The sequence below is a fragment of the Carcharodon carcharias genome, chromosome 12 (assembly GCF_017639515.1).
Source record: "Carcharodon carcharias isolate sCarCar2 chromosome 12, sCarCar2.pri, whole genome shotgun sequence".
Taxonomy (NCBI): Eukaryota; Metazoa; Chordata; class Chondrichthyes; order Lamniformes; family Lamnidae; genus Carcharodon; species Carcharodon carcharias.
The window spans coordinates 29,831,923-29,856,970 of NC_054478.1; positions in this window are offsets into that span (position 1 = coordinate 29,831,923).

Sequence of the window (25,048 nt, forward strand, 5' to 3'; positions counted from 1 at the left end):
ATTATCTTTGTTTGTGACTAAAGTTTGGAAAATTTCAATGGGCCCTTGATTTTCATAAGCTTTTGTTGAGGTAGTAACTCCTCCTGTGTTGTTGAGTCATTTGAATCACTAACCTGTGGCTTTGGATAATACAATCATATTGGAATATGATGGGGAAGGAGGGGGCCTCAACAGACCATCCTCTGGAGAAGCATAGAATCACCAGTAGCAACCTCTGGATTTCCACATTATGTTACACATGTGCAGACTCCAGAATTTGCTGTCAGTTTCAGAGGAGTAAGAACAGTAAACATTGACAGTTTTGCCATCATCACTCCTGCAAAATCTGAGAAATTGCGATCCAGTACCAACAGCGCAACAGAAAATGACGGAATGCAACGTCAACAAAGATATATTTCATTGAGAAAGAAAGACACTACAAGAAGGATGCATCATCCATGGCTAACTAAGGAAGTTGATGATAATATCAAATTGAAAGAAAAGATGTATACTGCTGCCAAAGTTAGTGATCAGTCAGAATATTGGAAAAATTTTAGAAACTAGCAAAGGGTGACTAAAAAATAAAGAGTGAGAAATTGGAGTATGAGAGAAAACTAGGAAGAAATGTAAAACAGACAGTAAAAGCTTCAACAAGTATATAAAAAGGAAGAGAGTAGCTAAAGTAAGTGTTTGTCCCTTAGTTGGTGAGACTGGAGAATTAATGAAGGGAAACGAGGAATTGGCAGAGACTTTGAACAAGTATTTTGTATCTGTATTCACAGTAGCAGATTCAGGAAGCATCCCAAAAATATTAAGAAAATCAAGAGGCAAAAAGGAGGGAGTAACTTAAAACAATCATAATCACGAGAGAAAAAGTACTAGGAAAGCTAATGGGACTAAAGGCTGGCAAGTCTCATCAGCCTGATGGTCTTCACTATTGGGTCTTAAAGGACATGACTGCAGACATAGTGGTTGCATTGGTTATAATGTTCCAAAGTTCCCTAGCTTTTCGAAAGGTCCCAGTAGATTGGAAAACCGCAAATGTAACACCACTATTTAAAAAAGGATGGAGACAGAAAAACTAAATTAAAGGGCATTTCATCTAACATCTATCATTGGGAAAATGCTAGAAGGCATTATTAAAAATGAACGAAACCGGACGGATCACCTGGCATCAACCTAGGCACTGCAAATAACAATGGCAAACCCTGCCCTGTCAACCCTGCAAAGTCCTCCATACTAACATCTGGGGGTTTGTGCCAAAATTTGTAGAGCTGTCTCAAAGAATAGTCAAGTAACAGCCTGACATTGTCATCGTCATGGAATCATATATTACAGATAATGTCCCAGACACCAGCATCACCACCAGTGGGACAGACCCTGCAGGGGTGGTGGCACAATGGTATACAGTCGGGAGGGAGTTTCCCTGGGAGTCCACAAACTCAACTCCAGCCCCCATGAAGTCCCATGGCATCATGTTAAACATGGGCAAGGAAACAAAAATAAAAATACCTGGAAAAACTCAGCAGGTCTGGCAGCATCTGCAGAGAGGAACACAGTTAACGTTTCGAGTCCATATGACTCTTCAACAGAATGGGCAAGGAAACCTGCTGATTACCACCTACTGCCCTCCCTCAGCTGATGAATCATTGCTCCTCCATGTTGAACAACACTTGGAGGAAGCACTAAAGGAGGCAAGGGCACAGAATGTATTTTGGATGGGGGACTTCAATGTCCATCACCAAGATTGGCTTGGTTGCACCACCACAGACCAAATTGGCTGAGTCCGAAAAGACATAGCTGCTAGACTGGGTCTGCGACAGGTGATGAGCGAACAAACAAAAGGGAAAAACGTAATTGACCTCATTCTCACCAACCTGCCTGCTGTAGATGCATCTGCCCATGTCAACGTCAGTAGGAATGATCACCGTAAAGTCCTTGTGGAGACTAAGTCCCATTTCTCAATGAGGACACCCTCCAACATGTCGTGTAGCACTACCACCGTACTAAATGGGATAGATTTCGAACACATATAGCAACTCAAGACTGGGCATCCATGATGCACTGTGGGCCATCAGCAGCAGCAGAATTGTACTCAACTACAATCTGTAACCTCATGGCCCTGCATATCCCCAATCTACCATTACTATCAAGCCAGGGGATCAAACCTGGTTCAATGAAGAGTGCAGGGAGGCATGCCAGGAGCAGCACCAGACATACCTAAAAATGAGATGTCAGTTTGGTGAAGCTACAACACAGGACTACTTGCATGCCAAACAGCATAAGCAGCAAGTGGTAGACAAAGCTAAGCGATTCCACAATCGACGGTTCAGATCTAAGCTCTGCAGTCCTGCCACACTCAGCCGTGAATGGTGGTGGACAATTAAAGAACTCATTGGAGAAGAGGCTGCAGTAATCTGACGTGTAATATACCTTATAGCCAAATGTTGGAATGTAAGATCACATGATATTGGTACCCAATAGCAGAGAAGCGCAGGCTGGCTCTGTAGTCTTGAGTTAGAGTCTGAAGAGTAAAGACAGAGTTTTGAGTTGTAAGCACACAAGTGTAGCTGCTGAGTTCCTTTGTAAATAAACAGAATGTGTTTCTTCTAAGAACAGTCTACAATCTTCTCTGTCTTGTTACCTACTCGGTCACAACGAAACAAGCGTGCAACTCGGATCCTTTAGCCCCCAACAAACTCCAGGGCACTGGATCCAACAAACTGGTGACAAGAGTTAAAAGCAAGAAAAGGCATGAAAGGACAAAATAAAAAGCAAGAAAGAACAAAGGAAATCAGAAGAACCGAAATCGAGCTGTAACTCACACGATAGTTGTAAGTAAAGAAAAATTTATTTCCTGATAGTCAAAGCAACCCCCTCAGAGCATGCTGCAAGTTGGAGGAGTTGAGCTTTTCAATCCAACCTCGGACGTCTGGTATCATTATGTTGAATGCCTCATGTTCTTCTTCCGGGCGACCGACATCCCCGGGGGAGGAGAAGAAGTGCGCAATCCTCTTATCCACATGTGGGATTAATTCAAAATTTGTTGGCACCCAGCACCCCAGATTCAAAAAGTTTTGATGATTTACTGAACTTCGTAAAGGATCATTACCAGCCCAAGCCGTCAGTGTCAATGCAACAGTTCAAATTTAACTCCAGGAATAGAGCCAAGGGGGAGACAGTTGCTTGTTATGTGGCAAGTCTGAAACAATTAACTGGATACTGTGAGTCTGGTACATCTATCAATGATATGCTCAGAGGTCTTTTGGTATGCGGTATAAATGAAGATGCGACTCAGAAAATATTACTCGCTGAAACAAATTTAGATTTCCAGAAGTCATTGGAAATCGCCCTGGCAATGGAAGGTGCAGTATGAGACTCGAAAACCATACAGGGAGTGCAAAATGGCACCATCCTCCAGGCTGGGCAGAGAGCCTCAGCCAAAAAGAGCATGAAAATGCAAAGCTTTACTCAGAAGCGGGAAGCAGCCACCGCTAGCTGACAAATTAAAAGACATGGCATCATGGTAACAGAGGTGGAAGCAGACAACCTTGTAACAAATCACAGTTTTAAAAGATCGAATGTTTTCTCTGTCGTCGAAATGGACACCTCATGAGACATTGTAAAGATAGAATCAGGCAGACTTCCAGGCAAAAGCAAAAACCCAATGAGATTAACAACATTGAAAAGTCTGGAGAAATAGATTCAGATATTTATTCGTTATATAATTTAAAGGTAGGAAGAACAGAATCTGCCTGTGTAACCCTGAAAGTAAATGAGAGGCCCATCTGAACGGAGGTAGATACTGGAGCAGCCACTGTGGCCATAGGTGAGCATACTTATAAATACCTGAATCACGGGGAACGTAAACAAAATTTGGAAGGAACTGATACCAAATTGAAAACTTACATGGGGCAAGACATACAAGTCAAGGGCTTAAGTAAAGTCACAGTACACAATGGAGGTCAAACAGTGAAATTACCCTTGATGGTGGTAGCAGGCAGAGGTCCAAGCATACAAGGGCGAAACTGGCTGCGGGTATTCAACCTTGATTTGTCAGAAAGATTCCAAAAGAAAAGTGTAAACCTGCCGAAATACTTTCACACACTACCAGTTTCCCTCTTGTTTAAGGCTGTACCTCTGGAAAAGTATGAAGAGAAACAGAAAGAGTTTTGCACTTTTCTAAGTAAAATGAAGGATGAGTTGGCAGAGAAGACACGACAATGCTTGATTTTCCAGGAGGCAGTACACCAATGCAAAAAAGAGATGGAAGAGCTGAAAAATCAGCCACGTGAAACCAAAGAGGCTATGGAGACAAAAGCTGCAGAATTTTCTAAGAAGCAGATGATAAATGCCTGGTAAAACTGTGCAGACTGCATGTCAGCTGGAGGAGAGGGGAGTGGGTAGTCCCTTGATCTGCACTAATCTGTGCATGATCAAGGGCTTGGACATGGGGGAGAGGGGGCGTGGCTGCTGACAGCCACCCTAGATCTTGAGACTCCAGGGTGTGTTTTTCTAGCAGCAGCCACAGCCTCCTTCGTGGCACTGTGTAATAACTTAACATACTGGCTAGCTTTCCATTTGAAACAGGTGACTTTATTACAGAACAAAAACAAAAATACCTGGAAAAACTCAACAGGTCTGACAGCATCTGCGGAGAGGAATACAGTTGATGTTTCGAGTCCATATGACTCGAAATGGACATCTGATGAAGGGTCGTATGGACTCGAAACGTCAACTGTATTCCTCTCCGCAGATGCTGTCAGACCTGCTGAGTTTTTCTAGGTATTTTTGTTTTTGTTCTAGATTTCCAGCACCCGCAGTATTTTGCTTTTTACTTTATTGCAGAGCTCTTTTAGAAACTAGGTCCACGACTAGGAAAACCATGTTCCCTGAATTACCCACGCTGAGGGCTCATTTGTCAAGGACAGTCAGTAGGAAAAGTTATACCTTCAATCACTACATTTCCTCCACCTTTAGTTTTTCTTTTACATTTCCTATTTACAAAGAACATTTTAATCCACAACATATACATTTATAAAGGTCAGGTGATTAGAGATTAAGGCCGGGATTTTTCAGCCCCGCTGGGGGTGAGGCGGTGCCCCAGCCTGTAGTCCTTTGACTTGCGGTGGGACCGAAAGATCCCGGCGGCGGGTGGGTGCAGAAAATCCTGCCCTAAGTCTCTGAGGTGATTTTCTTATTCGGTTAGAGCGGCGTAACTCTGCCACCTGAGGTTCTCCCACTGGATCAACATGATCAGGAACTGCAGCACCAGGTACATCATTAGAAAGTGGCAGTTCAGGGTTAGGCAACTCTACAGAGAAATCAGGCATGTCTATTCTAGATCAATCTGTCACCTCAGGGATTAATGGTTCGATGGCAGAATAGTTGGTTGTTGGAATGTCTCTCTATCACGATTATGGTCCACATGTTTTCGAACAATTCAATCTTCCACTTCCACTTGGGAGGACAAGGGACCAGTTTCTGAAACAATTATACCAGGAGCCCAACAATGTCCACTTCCAAAATTCTTCACAAAAACTGTATCTCCTAAGATAAATCGTTGAGCTTTGCTATGAATATCATGATTCACTTTTTGATTACTCTGATTCTTCTCTACATTCCCCTCTAAGTTTGGAAACGCCAGACTTAACCTTGTATGTAGGTGGCATTTCATTAATAATTCAGATGGTGTTGAACCCATAATTAAATGAGGAGTTGTACGATAATTGAGAAGAAAATGTCAAAGCCGAGTTGTCTAGAGTACCTTCGGAAAACCTTTTCATTCCTGATTTGAAAGTTTGCACTGCTCTTTCAGCTAACCCATTGGATGAGGGATGTTGTTTTAATATATTTGATTCCATTTAAACTCATGAATCTCTGAAATTCTGTTCTAATAAAGACAGAACTATTATCAGAAACAATGACTTCCGGTAGGCCATGTATACTAAAACATTGACGTAACTTTTCAATAGTTGCATTCAATGTCAGTGATCTAACTTCATATACATCCATCCACCTAGAATGTGCATCTATGATCAATAAAAACATGGTGCCTAAGAATGGACCTACAAAATCAATAAGTAATCTAACCCAGGGTCAACCTGGCCACTCCCACACATGCACTGGAGCGGTTGTTGCTGTCACTGGAGATAGTGCTTGACCATGGTTTCAATGTCACTGTCAATGCCCGGCCACCAGACACAGCTTCGCACAAGCATCTTCATCTTCGGCATGCTTGGATGCGCACTGTGAAGCTCTGTCAAGAGTGGTTCTCTTCCTTGCGAAGGGGCAACGACTCTTGATCCACACAAGATTCCATCTTGAAAACTTAACCCTGTTTTATGGGCATGGAATGGTCTCATCTTTTCAGACACTGGTGAATTTGACTGCCTTTGCAATACAAGGTCTTGGACTTTCGACAAAATTGGATCTCTGTTTGTCCAACTCCTTATTTGCTTCGCACACACAAGTGAAGAGTCCAAGAAATTAAGTACATACTGGAGCATGTACAATGCTATCTGGTAACACGAGATGACTGAGTGCATCCACATTTGCAATGTGCAAGCCAGGACGATGCATAGAGGTGCTGAGGCTATTGGCGGAATGGCTTTATCCTCACTACGTAAACCCATTAACGGTTTATGGTCCGACACAATCGTGAAATGTCATTCATGCAAATATTGATGCAATTTCTTCACTCCAAACATTACTGATAAACCTTCCTTTTCTAGTTGTGAATAACCCTTCTTGGCTACAGATAGGGTTCTGGGGACATAGCCATTTGGCCTTTTGGAACCATCTTCCATCCTGTGTGACAACACAGCTCCCACACCGTAAGGAGATGCATCACAGGTTAATATTAATTCTTTTGATGGATCATAATGTACCAGTGGACGTGATGAATGTAATAGCTTCTTGACTTTCATGAAAGCTTCTTCCTGTTGTGCCTTCCATGACTAACGATGATTCTTTTTTAACAGAAAGTGTAATGGTGCTAACACTGCTGATAGGTTTGGCAAGAAGTGGCTATAATAATTGATCATGCCCAAAAAAGACTTACGTTCAGTTACACTGGACGAAAAGGGCGCCTCTTTGATTGCCCTTTCTACTTTCCTGGATGTAACCCACCCAGTGACCCAGATAAGCAGCTTCTGGTGTTTTTTTGTGACCAGTGTCGGCCAAAAGACTAAAGTCCTTCACCTGTCACTACGATCACTGGAAGCTGGGCTGTCTACTGTCTATAGGACACAGGTACTGTGGTGATGCCCTTTACCTGTATTGACTCTCCAGTGTTTGTCTTCAGTTGAGCCGTGGTTTGCTCTAGATTCAGTGGCTGGGCCCCTTCAGTTAGGTATTTAAATGTGTGTTCTCCCAACACTGTGCTTGAGGCTCCCATATCTATCTCCATTATTAGTGGCTTCCCATTCACTTGAAAGGTGATGGTTATTGGTTCAGTTTTCACTGCTTTGACATTGTATAGGGAATAGTTATCAGTATTGGCAGCTTCAGGTTTTGTTACATTCTTCACTACAATCACCTTGGTCTGCTGTCTGATGGGCTGTCTCGATTTCACCTTGCATTGCTTTATAACGTGCCCATTTTTGTGACAGTAGTGGCATTCTGCCTCCTTGAATCTGCAGGTGTCTGGTACGTGGTTACCCCCCACATCTGTAACAGATTAACTTCGGAGTTGCTGCTGAAATGCTTCCACTAGGCTATTTTGTTTTTTGAGCAGCAGAGACTGTCTTTCGATTCGTTGCTGTGGGCCTGGTTTTTGTGCCCCTCCCGGGTGTAGGTTCCTGCCCCAACTGAAGAATGGAGCCATGTTGCACATTCTGTAAAGCCTGTGTGTCCATCACAGCACTTTCCATTGGCGAGCGCTATTTCCATGGTGCGCTTCAAATCAAGATTAACTTCTGCGAATAAATGATGCTGGATGGTGTCATTGTGAACACCTCAAAATAATCGGTCCTGCAACATATCATTGAGTGTGTCTTTGAAGTCGCAGTGCTCAGTCAACTGCTTCAACTTCGCTATATAAGTTGCGATGGACTCTCCCAGGGCCCTTACTCCGGAGTTGAACTGAAACCTCTGCATTATTACCGATGGCTTCGACTGAAATGCGTCTTCACGAGGTCACCGGTTTATTAAAAGATTTAGAACTGGGCGCATTTGGGGCCATCAGACTGCAGATGAGGTTATATACCTTGCCCCCACAGACACTCAAAAGAATTACTTTCTGCTTCTCCTCCGCAGTAATTTCATTCGCCATGAAATAAAAACCAAGGCGCTCTACATATTGGCTGCAGTCCGCCATGGACGCGTCATAAGGGTTGATTCTGCCGAACAGTGGCATGGCTAGTGAGTATACTTTTCTTTTCTTAAGGACTGATGTACTCACATTCACAAGGCGAGGCGCAGTGTCGGCGCTATTTTACCCTCGTCGCCAAATTTAATAAACTTGACGTACTGGACAGGTTTCCACTTGATTGTGGCGTTCACAATGACGTGAATTTAACCCTGAAATGTGTGAGGTAATACACTTTGAAAGGAGTGATTTGACAAGGATGTATTCAATAAACAGCATGACTCTAGGAAGTTCTGAGGAACAAAGGGACCTTGGCATGTGTCCATAGATCTCTGAAGGCAGAGGGGCATGTTAGTGGGGTGGTGAAAAAGGCATACGGGACACTTGCTTTTATCAATCGAGGCATAGGTTACAAAAGTAGGGAGGTCATGTTGGAGAACCTTGGTGAGGCCATAGCTGGAGTACTGTGTGCAGTCCTGGTCGCCACATTATAGGAAGGATGTGATTGCACTGGAGGGGGTGCAGAGGAGATTCACCAGGATGTTGCCTGGGATGAAACATTTAAGTTATGAAGAGAGGTTGGATAGACTTGGGTTGTTTTCATTGAAGCAGAGAAGACTGAGGGGCGACTTGATGGAGGTGTACAAGATCATGAGGGGCATGGACAGGGTGGATAGGGAGCAGCTGTTCCCCTTAGTTGAAGGGTCAGTCACAAGGGGACATAAGTTCAAGGTGAGGGGCAGGAGGTTTAGGGGATGTGAGGAAAAACTTTTTACTCAGAGGGTGGTGATAGTCTGGAATGCGCTGCCTGGGAGGGTAGTGGAGGCAGATTGCCTCACCTCCTTTAAAAAGTACCTGGATGAGCACTTGGCATGTCATAACATTCAAGGCTATGGGCCTAGTGCTGGTAAATGGGATTAGGTAGGTAGGTCAGGTGTTTCTCACGTGTCGGTGCAGACTCGATGGGCCAAAGGGCCTCTTCAGCACTGTGATTCTGTGATTCTGTGAAACAGATAACTTTATTGCAAAGCTCTTTTAGGAGCTACAAGCTCGAACCAGGTTCACAAATAGAAAGCCACACCCCCCGGATTACCTGCGCTTAGAGCTCATTCGTCAAGAACAATCACATGACCCCTAATAGGCAGTAGGAAAGGTTATACCCTCAATCACTACACACTGCTGAGTGCAAGACTTGCTGGTCTCTGAATGGCTGGTAGCTCTTGGTGGGTGGTAATTTGTCTTCCAGGGTCCTCAGTCTGAAGGAAGGCCTGCTGCTGTCCACTAACTGCCTGATGGAAGGAAGATACAGCGGGCCTTCCTCCCCAGAGTCAGCGCAGGTGCTTCACTGCTTTTTGGGGCAGCGGGCAAGACACCTGCTGAGAAGAGAAGTTTCTGCCCGGAGAGCGTCCATTTTGGCAGTGATGTGAGCACAGTGCACCTGCTGTTAATCAATCACATCAGATGCAAAAGATTACCCCCTCCTGCTTCTCAAGGAAGCAGTGAGAAACACTTGTTTCCTCAGTTTCCTCCACTGAATTATTTTAACAGCCAGCTGCTACCTGACTGCTTTTGCACAGGCAACACAGGGTTTTGACCTTACAATCAGCATGACGTTGTGGCCTAACTCCTACCCAGTCATCCAGTCACAGTCCCTGCGGTTACGATCAAATAACATGCTGCTTAATGCCACAGGCAAATTCCACTACGTTGGTAGCCTTCTCTTTCAGAATGGCACAATTGAGGATGAAGTCATTCACTGGATTGGCAAGGCCAGCACTTTGGCAAACTCAAGTGAAGGTTCTGCTAGGAACAATGGGTTACTCAGCTAACGATAGATCACACTGGTGTCCTCACCACTCTACTATACAGGTCAGAGTCGTGGATCTGCTACCACTGCCACAACAAGCACCTTGACCGTCTCCATTTTCACTGTCTACAATGCATTGCTGACATCAAGGAGTAGGAGAATGGGCCTAGCAGTGATGTCCCCTCAGGCTCTACAAGAATAGAAGAAAAAAGTCAATTTCCTCTACAGACTGTGGTTTAGTCTGCTCTAACAAAGATTCTATACAGACTCTATAGTAGCTTTTGTCACAGACTCTATCCAGGCCACATAAAACCTGTTTTATTCCTGACTCTGTCTAGACTAGGTCCAATTTGCTCTATCACAAGTTACCAAACTTCTTTTTCCTATGTGAAAAGTTTGCTAAGTTTTCTTTTTCCACTAAGTGAAAGTGCAGCATTTGTTGTACAAAATAAAGCATAGGTATTTTGTGGTGAAGAAGCTCGGCTAAATGGAATAATTTTGCTCTTAAATAATCATTCCAAAAAACCTTGACACTCAAAAATAACACACACTAAAATTCCCTTTTAGAATCAACCCTTTAAAGAAAACATGTTAATATGATACAATGCTTCTGCAATCAGGATACATATGCGACACATTTAATGGAAAGATCTCAGAGCATTTTGACCGAAAACTGTCATGGAATTTTTTTAAAAACTGCAGTAAGTGACCCAGCTTTGGGGTGCATTAGTCTGATTGCAGCTTCTGCTAACCTCTAAGCTTTTTACTGCATTTGATTAGTAGAAAATGCAAGTTGGCCATTTCATCCCATTAGCTGAGCAGTCATGTTATATTTTCTTACCAGATTACACTTGCATTAAAATTATTAATCATTCTAAATGCCACAGTAATCACATTTGGATTTTCTGTAACACAATTTATTTAATAAGAGTTAAAAATAACACAAAGTCATTCCTCTATTGTCAATAAATTATAATTGGATATTTTCATGTTGGTTAATTGTGTCATAGACATCAGGAATCATGCACTGCGCAGTGTGCTGTCTGAAAACATTCTAATAGACTAATGCAGCCCTGTAAATTCTACATGGCCCTTGGCACTTTTGAGGTTTTTCATGCTGAAAGCAAACAATGTGCTATTAAATGCTTTCCATTTCTGAAAGTGAGTATTTCATAAGATGTGTGTCGTTCGGTAAGTCTCATAAGCTTGCCTGGATGAGTGCAGCTCCCACAACACTCAAGAAGCTTGACACCATCCAGGACAAAGCAGCCCGCTTGATTGGCACCACCTCCACAAACGTTCACTTCCTCCACCACCAACGCACAGTAGCTGCAGTGTGTACCATCTACAAAATGCACTGCAGGAATTCACCAAGTCTCCTTAGCCAGCACCTTCCAAACTCACGACCACTACCTCTAGAAGGACAAGGGCAGCAGATAGATGGGAACACCATCACCTGGAAGTTCCCCTCCAAGTCACTCACCATCCTGGCTTGGAAATATATTGCCATTCCTTCACTATTGCTGGGTCAAAATCATGGAACTCCCTTCCTAACGGCACTGTGGGTGTACCTATACCATATGGACTGCAGCGGTTCAAGAAGATAGCTCACCACCACCTCCTCAAGGCAATTAGAGATATGCAATAAATGCTGGCCCAGCCAGCGAAGCCCACATCATATGAATGAATAAAAATAAATAAATAAAAAACAAAGAGGCTCTGAGTCATGTATGGTTTAACAGTAAATGTTTATTAATTACTCATAATTACACACAATAAAGTATAAGGTCTAAGCTAGGATCTGTCTCCATGCTTGCCTCTACAAATGTCTGTCCAGCCCAATATTGCCCTCTTGACTCAGGTCATGTGTCCCTTTACATCATATTGTGGGTGGTACTGTACTCAGTCCCACTGTAACCCTTTCTATGCCAGAACCTTATACTAGCAGCATGATGACTTCCTATTCAGAAACAAGGGACGGAATTTCCCATGCCTGTTGGCATCGGGTGTCATGTCGGGCGTGAGCGGACAATAAGGTGGGAAAGGCCAAAAATCGGTTTCATGACATTCTGAAATCAACTTGCAATCATCCGCTGCGCCTGTCAATGGCGGGCCATGTTTCCCATCACCACACGTCGGGAACTTTAGTTTGATACATCCGCAAATCATTAGCAGCCCTGCTCGCCGGACTCATCCCTCCCATGTTGGATCATCCAGGTATGTCAGCATGATTGCACATCGATGTGTTTCACAACTGAGCGTAATCGACGTGCCCTTGCCGAGCTGCACTTCACTCAGGACTTTGAGATTTGTTTGCCTATCTTGCTTTGGGCAGCACTCACAGTCAACTGCGCCAGGCTTCACAGACAGCACCACATCACCTTTAGGGGGCACACGGGCAGGTTACTTACGAGACCAGCCATGATGCGGGGGTGAGTTTTCAATGGCTGCAGGGCCAAGGCTTGCTTGGGAAAGGGGGATAAATGCCCTCAGGCTAGGGAAGAGGTTGCAGGGCTAAGGCATTACTGGGGAAGGTGGACTATCTCAGGGTGTGTGTGGGAGACACAAGTTGATCTGTGCAAGTGGCCTCAAGATGGTGAGGGCTGAGGAGGTAGTCTCCAGAGGAGATCAGGCCAGGTGGAGATGTGCGGGTGTGTGTGAGAGAGTGAGTGATGATGTCCCTTGAGCTGGCAGTGAGTGAGATGCCAGTGAACGTGTGAAGGCCTTGTGAGTGTGTGAGTTTAGAGTGATGAGATGGTTGCCTTACCCTGCTGGCATGGATGAGATCATTCATCCGCTTTCTGCACTGGATGGCCGACCTCTTATGTGCAGGGTTGGAACTGACCACCATTGCCGCCACCTACCAGGCCAGAGTGGTGACACTGATGGGCCTCCTGTGGCCAGAGTGGGGATAGAGGACATCATGGCAGGCTCCAACAGTGTCCAGGAGGCGCCCTAGAGATGCATCACTGAATCGGAGGGCTGCAGTCTTCCTTCAGGGCCATGTCTTCTGTGTTGGAAGCACTGAGAGATGAGTATGCAGCTGCACTTTAAATCTGGTGCCCAGCATGAGGAAGCGGTGACGGCATGGCCGGTGAATCGGAGCCCGCCCGCCAGCGAAATGGTCTGTTTCCTGGGAATGCATGATTAATGAGGCGGGTTTGGGATGATACGGCATGAAAAGCTGCCATTGTGGCAGGCGGGTAAAACGTTCTTTTTGACACCTGCTACCGCACTTTGTGCATATCTGGGACAATTCTGCCCAATGTAGCCCAGATCAGGTTCAAAGCTCCATTCAGATTGCCCCTTATAATGCATCTTAATCCTCAATCTCAGCAGAGCATTCCTAACTGCATTTTCTGTATCCCATACCAGCCTTCCTGAAGGCCTTTCCAAATGAAACTGTCCAAGTTGTGCTAAATAGCATTACATTCTGAGCAATTTTGCACCCAGTCTATTGGGAAATAGGTTGAAAACAACCATCCAAATGTACTGCAATAACAAAGCACAAGAGCAATTAGGAAGGAGATATTGTCATCCTATTGCGTGTGGTGGATTAGTACCACAGGTCTAGAGATGAATCGACTTTGTTCTTCATTTACAAACTCAAGTAAGCATTGAAAGTTATTGCAGCAAAATCATGGGGTTGGGTGTTCCCTCCAGGGGCAGGAAATGAACGTGGGGACTGTTTCTGGCTGCCAAACTCACCTCTAGGGGGAAGTCGCTCATAGGGATTTTCATTGGAGCGCCCCCTTTGTTGACTGGAGATAGGTTTGACATTCAGTTAAGGTCAGCGAGCAGGTTCTCATAGCTGGATGGACAATCCGATGCCATCCAGCTTGAGAGGAGCAGCAGGCAGCAATGGAAGGTAAGTAAGAGAGAGGGGGCTTCAACATTGAGGTGCCTTCTCTGCAATTTTTTTTTTAAATTGTTAATTAAAAATTACATTCAGCAACCAGGCCATCACTATGGAAATGGAACCCCTCTGCAGGAGAGCCTATGGCAGCTCTTGCACCCAAAGCAGGTAGGGAGAGTCTCCAGGCCTGCCACCAGATGCCTGACTCTCGGCACCTAAACTGGCCACCGAGGAAATCTGGAAGCCGACAGGAAAATTTGAATCAGCCTCCTTTAACTGGGATCAATTAGGCTCCTAATCAGCCTGAAATAAAACTCGAAAATGCTGGAAACACTCAGCAGGTCAGACAGCATCTGTGAAGAGTGAAACAGAGTTAACGCTTCAAGTTGATGACCTTACCTCAGAGTCCAGGGTTCCGCAAAATTGTACAGATGGGATGAAGCCAAGGAACCAGCATACTGTCTGGTGGGGTTGTCTTTAGCTCCCACCCATCTCCAATCCAGTTCCGATGGAGGCCCAAAATCCAGCCCATTATTCAACACCCCTTTGTCCATTTGTCTACGACATCTTTAGCAATCTCTTCTTTGCCTCCACCTATCACTGGCCCTCTATCCAGCTCTACCCGTCCCACACCCCTCTACTTATATTTCACCACATTTCTATATTTCTTTTGTTCTTATGAAGAGACACTCAGACTCAAAACGTTGACTGTGTTCCTCTCCGCAGATGCTGTCAGACCTGTTGAGTTTTTCCAGCTATATTTGTTTTTATTCCAGCCCATTATATTTGCCTGTCCTGTGCTTGCTAATAAGAGCGAAAAACTGGCCATTGGCAGAGTGGTGGAATTTCATATGAAAGCACTGGTGGACTGTCTGTCCTGCATTTAACACTTCTCTGAGCATCCACATCTCTCTTACAAGAAAGCGATGTGCACAGTAGAGAGAATAAGATCATTTAACTTAACTGTTCAAAATCTCAATAAATATTATTAATGACAGACTTGTGAGGAAGCTGGCTAGTGAGCTTTTGGAAAGGAAGATGTTGATGTATCATCAAGCAGAGAGAGGTGAATAGTGTGAGGAAGTCAACCATCCAACAGCATAGGTGGAGCAGCCAATCTGGCTACCTTGTTCACATTAGAGACTAAACATGTCTTGGGATACTCAATAAAGAAAAAACTGGAATCAGATCCCACTATCGCGCATTGTGAAAATTGATTCCTATTTAAATATCAATATTGACATCCTGTCATCAATACAGGTCATGTTGGATTGCTACATCATTAAAGAAAAAAGGACTTGATTTATATGGTGACTTTTTAAGATCTCAGAATGCCTCAAAACACTTAACAATCAATGAAGTCATCTTGAAGTGTTGTCACTGTTGCAATGTAGGAAGCATGCCAGCCAACTTGCCCACAGCAAGCTCCCACAAGCAATGCAGAACACAATGAGACAACTTGATTCAAGTATTATTTGAGACATAAATGTTGGATAGGACACTGATCCCTGCTTGTCTTCAAATGTTTAACATCACATCTGAAAGACAGCACCTTTAGCAGTGCTGTGCTCCCTTAGCCTGGATGATGGGCTTAAGTCTCTGGAATCAGTCTTGAATCCATAACCTTCTGGCTCAGGGGCAAGAAGGCTACCATCAAGCCACAGCTGACAAATTGCAGTTGAGTTAGTATTTTATGAACAAGCTGGGCATAACACATCATCTGGGTGGTAGCCTTGTGGTGCAGTGGGTTCTGCCTCTGAGACAGAAACTCTGAGTTCGAGTCCCACTACAAGTCTTGGTGGCCACGGAAGGTGTGGTCCTAAAGTGCCGAAACAGATTGGTTATCAACTTGTAAATCCTTCCAATACCCCTGATTGTTTCTTATTTCTTCATGGGATGTGGGTGTTGCTGGCTAGGCCAACATTTATTGCCCATCCCTAGATGCTCTTGAGAAGGTGGTGGTGAGCTACCTTCTTGAACCGCTGCAGTCCATGTGGTGTAAGTACACCCACAGTGCTGTTAGGGAGGGGGTGCCAGTCTCTTGACCTAGCAACAGTAAAGGAACGGTGATATATTTCCAAGTCAGGAAGGTGAGTGGCTTGGAAAGGAACTTCCAGGTGATGGTATGCCCATGTGTCTGCTGCCCTTGTCCTTCTAGATGGTACTACTGCTACTATTACTACTACTCCTGCTACTGTGCGTCAGTGGTGGAGGGAGTGAATATTTGCGAATGAGATGCCAATCAAGTAGATTACTTTGTCTTGGATGGTGTCAAGATTATTGAGTGTTGATGGAGCTGCAATTATCCAGGCAAGTGGAGAGTATTCCATCACACTCCTGATTTGTGCCTTGTAGATTGTGGACAGGCTTTGAGGAGTCAGGAGGTGAGTTATTTGTCACACAATTCCAAGTCTCTGTACCGCTCTTGTAGCCACAGTATTTGTATGGCCATTCCAGATCAGCTTCTGGTCAATGGTAACCCCCAGGATGTTGATAGTGGGGCATTCAGTGATGGTAATGCCATTGAACATTGAACGTCAAGAAGCAATGGTTAGATTCTCTCTTGTTGGAGATGGTCATTGTCTGGCACTTGGGTGGTATAAATGTTATTTGCCACTTGTCAACCCAAGCCTGGATATTATCCAGGTCTTGCTGCATTTGGACATGGACTACTTCAGTATCTAAGGTATTGTGAATGATGCTGAACATTGAGCAATCATCAGCGAACATCTCCACTTCTAACCTTATGATGGAAGGACAGTCATTGATGAAGCAGCTGAAGATGATTGAGCCTAGGACACTACCCTGAGGGACTCCTGCAGTGATGTTCTGTAACTGGGATGATTCACCTCCAACCACCACAACCATCTTCTTTTGTGCTAGGTATGATTCCAACTAGCGGAGAGTTTTCCCCCTGATTCCCATTGACTCCAGTTTTGCTAGGGCTCCTTGATGCCACACTCAGTCCAACTGCTGCCTTGATGCCAAGGGCAGTCACTCTCACCTCCCTTCTGGGGCAGAATTTTGCCCTCGTCAGGCGGATGTGGCAGACAGGCCTGGGAGCGGCCAAGAAGCCGACCACCACCCGCAATCGGGCCCCAACCGCGATTTCATGCTGGCTGGTCAATTAAAGGGCAGCTAGCGCGAAATGCACGCTGCAGCGCTCAGTGCTAGCAGGGTGGGGGCGGGAGGAGGGCGAGCGCTGAAGTTTGCCCATGCGTGCGGGTGCATGCAGTAAAAGCTCCCTGAGGCACAGAGCTGCCTCAGGGAGCTGAAGGTTTTTAAGAAATAAAAATAAAGATTTTTAAAATAATGAAAACATGTCCCCTCATGTGACTCTGTCTCATGAGCAGGGACATGTTAAATATGAGTGTAAAAAGTATTTATTTTTTTTAATCACCAGTCGAAACCTCATCCCGCCCGTGGATGAGATTTCGCCAAAAATGCAAAGGCCGCTTGGTCTTTTCGCCCGCCCACCAACCGAATGGTTGGACGGGCATCGAAAAATTCCAATCAATTAGCTACTTAAGGGCCTTAATAGGCCACTTCATTGTCAGCGGCTGTGCTGCCGACTCCTGCGCGCACCAGCCGACCAAAATATCGCGCGAGTGCGCGATGACTTCGAGATGCTCGCCCAACGTCATCGTGTGTCATTTTACGCTCAAGCCTGTCAGGCGCATGCCGGCATGCCGAGCGAAATATTCTGGCCCTGGAGCTCAGCTCTTTTGTCCATGTTTGAACCAAGGCGGTAATGAGGTCAGGAGCTGAGTGACCCTGGCAGTGGCAGCGAGCAGATTATTGCTAAGCAAGTGCCGTTTAATAGCACTGTTGATGATCCCTTCCATCGCTTTACTGATGATCGAGAGTAGCTTGATGGGGCGGTAATTGGCCAGTTTGGAAATGTCCAGCTTTTTGTGTACAGGACATACCTGGGCAATTTTCCACATTGCCGGCTAGATGCCAGTGTTGTAGCTGTACTGGAACAGCTTGGCTAGGAGCACAGCAAGTTCTGGATGACAGTCTCCTGGTCAGCCATACTGCACAAGGTAATGGCAAACCACTGCAGCACCTTGCCAAGCATAATCAAGATGGAAGTCCACGGTCGACAGCAGCTTCTTAGGGCATGGTACCTGAAGAGAGAGAGAATGTCAAAGAAAAGGGAATACAACCTGATAAATGGCGTGTTACTCGTGGGGGAATGAATGCTGGTTTTAAAAAAAATACCTGGGGTGGCATCGTTCCAGATTTGCACTATGTGCGGATGTGGGCAGGAAAAAGGGCATTTTCCTGTCAGTCGCAATGGCAGCTTTTCACACTGTATCATCCTAATCCTGCTTCATTAATCATTCATTCCCAGGAAACATGCCGTTTCAATGGCGGGCAGGCTCCAGTTCACCCGCCAAGCCATCACCTCACCACTTCATCACACTGGGCATGTAAAATGCAGCCGAGCGCACACACCTTTCAGTGCTTCCAGCCCAGGACTGCTGCAAGGAAGACATGGCCCCAAAAGGCAAAAAGGCTGCAGCCCCCGCCCCCCCCACCCCTCCACCAGAGTTTAGTCACATTCCTTGAGCACCTTTTGGACACCATGGAGGCCCACCACGATGTCCTCTACTCTTGCTCTGGCTGCAGAAGGGGCAGCAACATCACCACTCCGGTTTGGTAAGTGATGGCTGTGGTGGTCAATGCCAATCCTGCACAGAAGAGGTTGGCCATCCAGTGCAGATAGAAGATCTCATCTGTGCCATCAGAGTAAGAAAACCATCTCATCACTCTAAATTCACACACTCAAGCCCATCACACATTCAATGGCATCTCACTCACTGCCAGCTCAAGGGACATCACCACTCACTCTCTCACACACGCCCTCACATCTCCATCTGGCCTCATCTCCTCTAGAGGCTGCCTTCTCAGCCCTCATCACCTTAAGGCCACTTGCTCAGATCAACTTGTGCCCCCACACACACCCTGGTATACTCCCTTCCCCAGTACAGCCCTCGCCCTGCAGCCTCTTCCCTTGCCTGAGGCCACTTCTCCCCCTTCCCCATAGCCCTGCAGCCATTGAAAAGCACCCCCGCCTTATGGCTGGTCTGGTAGGTAGAGACCGGCCCCAGAGCCCCCCTAAAAGTGATGTCGTGCTGTCTGCAAAGCCGGGCGCTGATGACTACGGATGCTGCCTGAAGCAGAGTTGGCAAACAAGCCTCAAAATCCCAAGCGAGGTGCAGCTCGCCAGGTGCACGTCACTTATGTACAGTTGTGAAACACATCGGCATGATTGCTCAGATTATCCAGCATGGGGGGATGATTCCAGCTTATAATGATACGTGGATGTATTACAATGAGGCTCCTGGCATCCGACAGCAGGAAACACGGCCCACCATTGATGGGTAGAGTGGACGATTGCAAATTGGTTTCACAACGCCGTGAAACCAATTTTTGGCCTTCTCATCATATTGTCCACTCATGCCACCAAACACGCCAGATGCCAGCGGGCACGGAAAATTCCGCCCCTGAGCAGAGCACAGAGGGGAAAATCAGAAGAACATCCTTAACAAGGCTCATCTGATATTTCTTCCAGTTAAATTAATTAAAGGAAGTTTGGACAGTCTCAGTTATGTTTGTGCAATCCTCCCTTCATGATATTTCTTACAGCACTCTGCTTAATTCCCAGCTCTACCCTGCTCAGTAACATTTGCACTATTCTACTGGGGAATCACAAAGAAAATAGCAAGAGCAGAATCCGTGGTTCATGTACTCACTCTATGTCCAAGTTTGGCAAGTCCAATAGTGCAGCGACCAACATCACTCCATCTGAGATCATTCTACTTACCACAGAACTGTATGACTTAGTACATATTTCATGCTGCATTCACCCAAGGGAACTCAGAGAGATTTTATGTAAACACGATTATGTATACATGGTTTCATTTCTTTACTGTAACTGCTGTACAATTAAATGGTTCTTATTTTCTCCTTTTCTCTCTTTCGGTCTTCCCATTACATAAAACCATGATTACACTTCAAAAATGCCCCATTGGATATAAAACACTTTGGGACATCCTGAGGTCATGAAAGGCACGAGATAAATGAAAGTCTTTCTTTCATGTTTCCTAACACGCACCAACCGAGAGAAGTTTGCCGAGAGAGAAGACAGATGTTCTGCTGTGGGACTCATCAATGCTTGTGAAGACAATTTTCTCCAGTTTACTGTGATCTAGCTTCCTTCAGAGCTTTTTCACCTCCCTACAATGAGTTTGAGAATTGCTGTGATATCATGGATCGAGCCTATACTTACCAGCTAATGAAAAGCCTCAGCCACCTAATAGAATGAGCCTCCACTGCACAGTTTTAATGATATATCACAGGTTGCTGCGATGTGATAGTTAGCTGTGTGATGCAGTGATCCCCATTCATAAGATTGATAATTCATTCAAGATTTATCCACTTAGGCTCACTTTGGAAATACTCATCATAATCATGCTGTTAACTCTGGTATATCCTCAACTTCGTCATAATCAAAGAATGATACAAAACAAAAGGAGGCCATTTGGCCCATTGTACCTGGGCTGGCTCCCTGAAGAAGTTATCCATTTAGGCCCATTCTCCATAGTTCTCCCAAAAGCTGTTATTTGATACCCTCCTCTGCCCAGGTAATTACCCAATTTCCTTTTGAAAGTTACTATTGAATCTGCTTCAATTACCATTTAATCAGATAAAAATTGCAGTGAGTGGATGTACATACTTAATCAATCCTGAACTAATGGGACAAGAAATTGCCTTACACCACTCTGCCTGTGTCCCCTACACCACCAACCCCTTACTGTATGACCCTCACTGTGTTCCCTGTGGATAATGGTGCACGGAGGTGTGTCCCTGCATTCACAAGAAGACTTTGATTTGGTGCTATTCTGTAGTCCAACCAGCTGCGTCATCTTCAACAGTCTCAGTGATGTCAGATGCCACGGGCACAGTCGCAGAGAACCATCTCCTCCGAAGAATTTAGGAGTTGCCAGCGTACTTGTCCCCTGCTGGTTTGCCCTGTTCCCTTCTGTTGGCTACCACCTTGTCCTGAAGTGAGAGGGCAGAATGTCAGTGATTATGTAGTACTGTGCTTGGATGATATGCCTGCCACAGATGAATAGTGAAGGTATATGGTGAAGTGGGCATGGGGCTGGCTGCACTGGTAGGTGTGTGAGGATAAAGTGGAATACCTGGAAGTTAGGCATGAGTCCTGATTGCCTAACAGGACAAGGGCTCCCATTGGATGACTGATGGTGGTGTGGTGAATTGGGGCAGTGTGGGAGGCTGGTGGTGTGGTGGGTGGGAGATGTCATGTGATGATACATTTCACTAATATTGACCACCCTCATGAGGCCATTAGATTTCTTATAGCACTGTTGCTAGGTTCTCATGTCCATATTCCCTGAGCTGACCTTCCTAGATACCTGCCCCAAATCCTTTCTGAGGGTGGTCTTTGAGGATCTTCTGGTCCCACATGGAACCTTGGCATCTCTCTTCCCGCCCCCTGCACCGGTAATGCCTACAGCGTGACATCCATTATTATGGATCCCTCTCTCTGCCTTGTTCTCCTCTTTGTACTAATTTACATTGCAGCAATGTTGTGAAGTGTAGCTTCCTTTTAAGATGCAACCTGTCTTTAAGTAGAGTAGGCTGGCTGTACCACATGGTTTTCAGACAACGCTGCTGGGCACACAGGCCACACACAGTGTTCAGGAGCAAAGAGCCATGGATTGTTTGGGCCAATGCTATAATCATTCAGATAATGTGGGTACACAAAGTTTGTGTATTGCCAACCTCAATCTGAACGACGACATATGGTTGTGTAACATGACCCCTGCACCCAAAGGTCAGGGCTAACCAATTTCTAGCCAATGGTTTTTCCATCTGCTGAATTGATGGATGCATATCTCATTTTGATTTCCTAAACCAAATTATTTGAGGTATCAATACATGTGACAGTTTATATACAAGGCCACAGCAAAATGACTTAGGAGGCCGGCCAAAAATGCTTTTGTTGTGACTATATTGATCCTTTTTAATTATTATTCTTTAACAACGCTTCCTGACAAAATAAAAATTAAATCTTTATTGGAGCTGCACAGAATATTTCCTACAATTGGTGTTGACTACATCACATCCTCTGAGTTTTCTACAAAGGTCCAAATCTTCATTAGTTCTTAACAGCAACTGTATTCCTCATCCAGAAGAGCAGAAATCCCATCAGGAAAATGTTCCGCAATCTCAGTGAATTTAAGCTTCACAAAGCTTTTCGTCTTTTAAAGAAAAGACACATGATGGTAGAGCTCAGTTTGTAACCTAAGATCCATCGAAGCTCATAAAATATGTTGGACGGGGAGAGTGGAAAGCCCATGATTGGAATGCGTTTAAAATAACACCTATCAATCTTTGTTTATTATCCTTGAAAGGAGGTGTAACCAGTTAATCAGTCACAGAGATCAGACAGATCCTAATTTTTTGCAGACCTAATGGATTTGCCCTCTTTTGGCTGCTCATTAGTGTGAAGGACGGCATTTTCTGTGAGATCTGAAAGGGCTTCATTACTTCAGTGAGGGATATGTTTGTGGGTCTGTCTGGCACGCCAACACGCTGCATTGTCGCGTTGCAAAAATATGGCATTAAGAGTCTGAAGTCAAAAGACTAGTTGGCAATGGACCAGATACACGACTCATTTCATGTTAGTCCTATAAAATAGCGGCTTCACGCCAGTGCAAAGTGTTCAGTAATCAACACTTCTGTTCGAGTAGTGAATCAAGGAGCTCCATCGCGGCATGTTAGTCTTTTCATTATTAATAAGCATCTATAAGCATAGTCAGAAAGGTAACAGTTGCTATGTCTCTCATCAACCTCTGGAAAATATACAGTCATTAAGAATGGGTGACTTAACAGAGAAAAAAATCGCCAGAGCATTTTACACCCAGTATCTTAATTCTAGTAGTTTTTTAATGCCTATTTCACACAGCATGCTCAAAACATTGTTTAACTCATTAATTGGGAAATAAAGTACAATTTATTTCATAATGTCGTAAAGTGTAGCTTAATTCAATGTCTTTAACACACAAGCTAAACAGTGTTGAACTTGTAAATCATAGATGTAGGTTAAGGTAGGTGGGGGTAAAAGCTGCTTACGCTAGCTTTCACTGTTTAATTTGCTCGAGTCATTCAGTATTGAGTGCCACCTTTGCCAAGTGCTCACACCTCTCCTTATTCGGAAGTTAACAGTGAGCTTTTCTTATTCTGCACATTTTTAGATCTCCTTAGTTGAGATTGGCTGACAAAACTGCAGAGGCGTAAGCTTGCCTCAGCTGAGTCCTGATAAATAAATAAGCAACATTGAGCAAAATTTCTATGAACTACGGATAAAAAGACAAACTGCACCATGGCACAGGTATGTTTTAAAGGGGTGTCATGGACAGAATGAATGTGTTCTCTTACTGCCCATAGTCAGTATGTGTTGTTTGGAAAGAGGTGTGTCTTTTCTTATCCTTGGAGTATTCCAATTATATAATTCAGCAGCAAGATTTTGTGAGTGTAAAACAAAGGTTATTTGTCCTCACACACTTACCCCGAATTAACGCAACATCACACACAGTCTTACGCGTGCACGCACATACACACACACACAAATACACACACACAAAGATTGGATACAGATAAAGATAGTGCACTTTTAGACTACAGTTAACTCAGTCTCTGATTTACGATTTCCAGTCTCCTACGTAGCAGGCCTATGGTTTCTTGAATGGATTTGATGACTTAGAGTTGAACTGAGGGTCTTTTAAAGCAAAGGGTTCACAGCAGGATGTGAGGTTTCTTGTGGTTGAATATCTATGAGGCTGGTTCTCAGTTGAACTTTGAAACTGGAACAGGTTAAGCACCTTGACTGCTTGATGACTTGCAGCTGGTTTCAGAGTCTGGTTCACAGCTGGCTGATGACTGATGGTTCTGATAGATCTGTTGGGTCATGGAGTTAAATGGGTGCAGTTCCTGAAACCAGTTTTAATCAAATGACTGCTGGGTTAACACTTCTGAGGCCCACACAGCCTAATGTGGATGGGAGAGGCCATCGTGCTATGAGGGGAAGTTGATAGTGGCCATGGAGTTTCAATCTTCCCTTTTGTCTAATATGAAACTTGGAGACAGGCAGTCTGGAAACTCCACAGTCTTTAGATGTTGGTCCATCCTTAAACAATGAGATGTATAAATTCCATAAATGATCTTCAGCAATGTCTATATTTAATAAGGTATTTGCCAGAAACTTGAAACTGTCTATAATCCACATGTCAGAAGTCACATGATTTGCAGCAGCCATCTTAACAACTTGTTTGTGTCTAATTTCTGAAAGTATTAACTGAAAGTTTATAATATTGCATGCCTGTACTGGGTATGACAGAGGCATGAGGGGTAATTCTGACATTGGATAATTGTGCTGAACAGGTGATAGTGAATCAAAAGCCCGCTTTCCATCTCTTCCCACTTTTATTTTTATTGAAGTGAACAGAAATAATCAAGATGATGTAAAACAGTGTGTGATTCATTTGACTTTATCACTCAAAGTCAGAATTTTACCCACTTCCTTTGTAAAGAAACAAATTTGTTAAGCCTTTTGTTTTGGAGAGCATCTTTCTCAAACCTTTTCCAATTGCTGCACAATTACTGAGCAACAACAAATTTTCCAATCATTTATTGTTGCGTCATTTACTGTATAAAAATATGTAGCGACATATTAAAACATAAGGAGAATGGAACTGTGCTCTAATTATTTCTAAATCTAGTGATAGTAACCAAGCACTCTTAAATCATCCATTGTGGAGGTCATTGAAAGGCCTTCCTCATTTCTGCTTAATCTAACAATAAACCTCAAGGTTGGAGATAATCTGCTATCAGTTGCAATCAGCTATAAAATGAAAGTAGCTCACAGCAGAAATAGCATTGAGCAGATGCAGCTTGTAACAGTTGAGTCCTTATACTTGCATATTTCTTTGTGTAGGACCCTACTCTTTTATAAGTGTGACAACAAAAAAATAGAAACTTGCATTTATGTACACCTTTC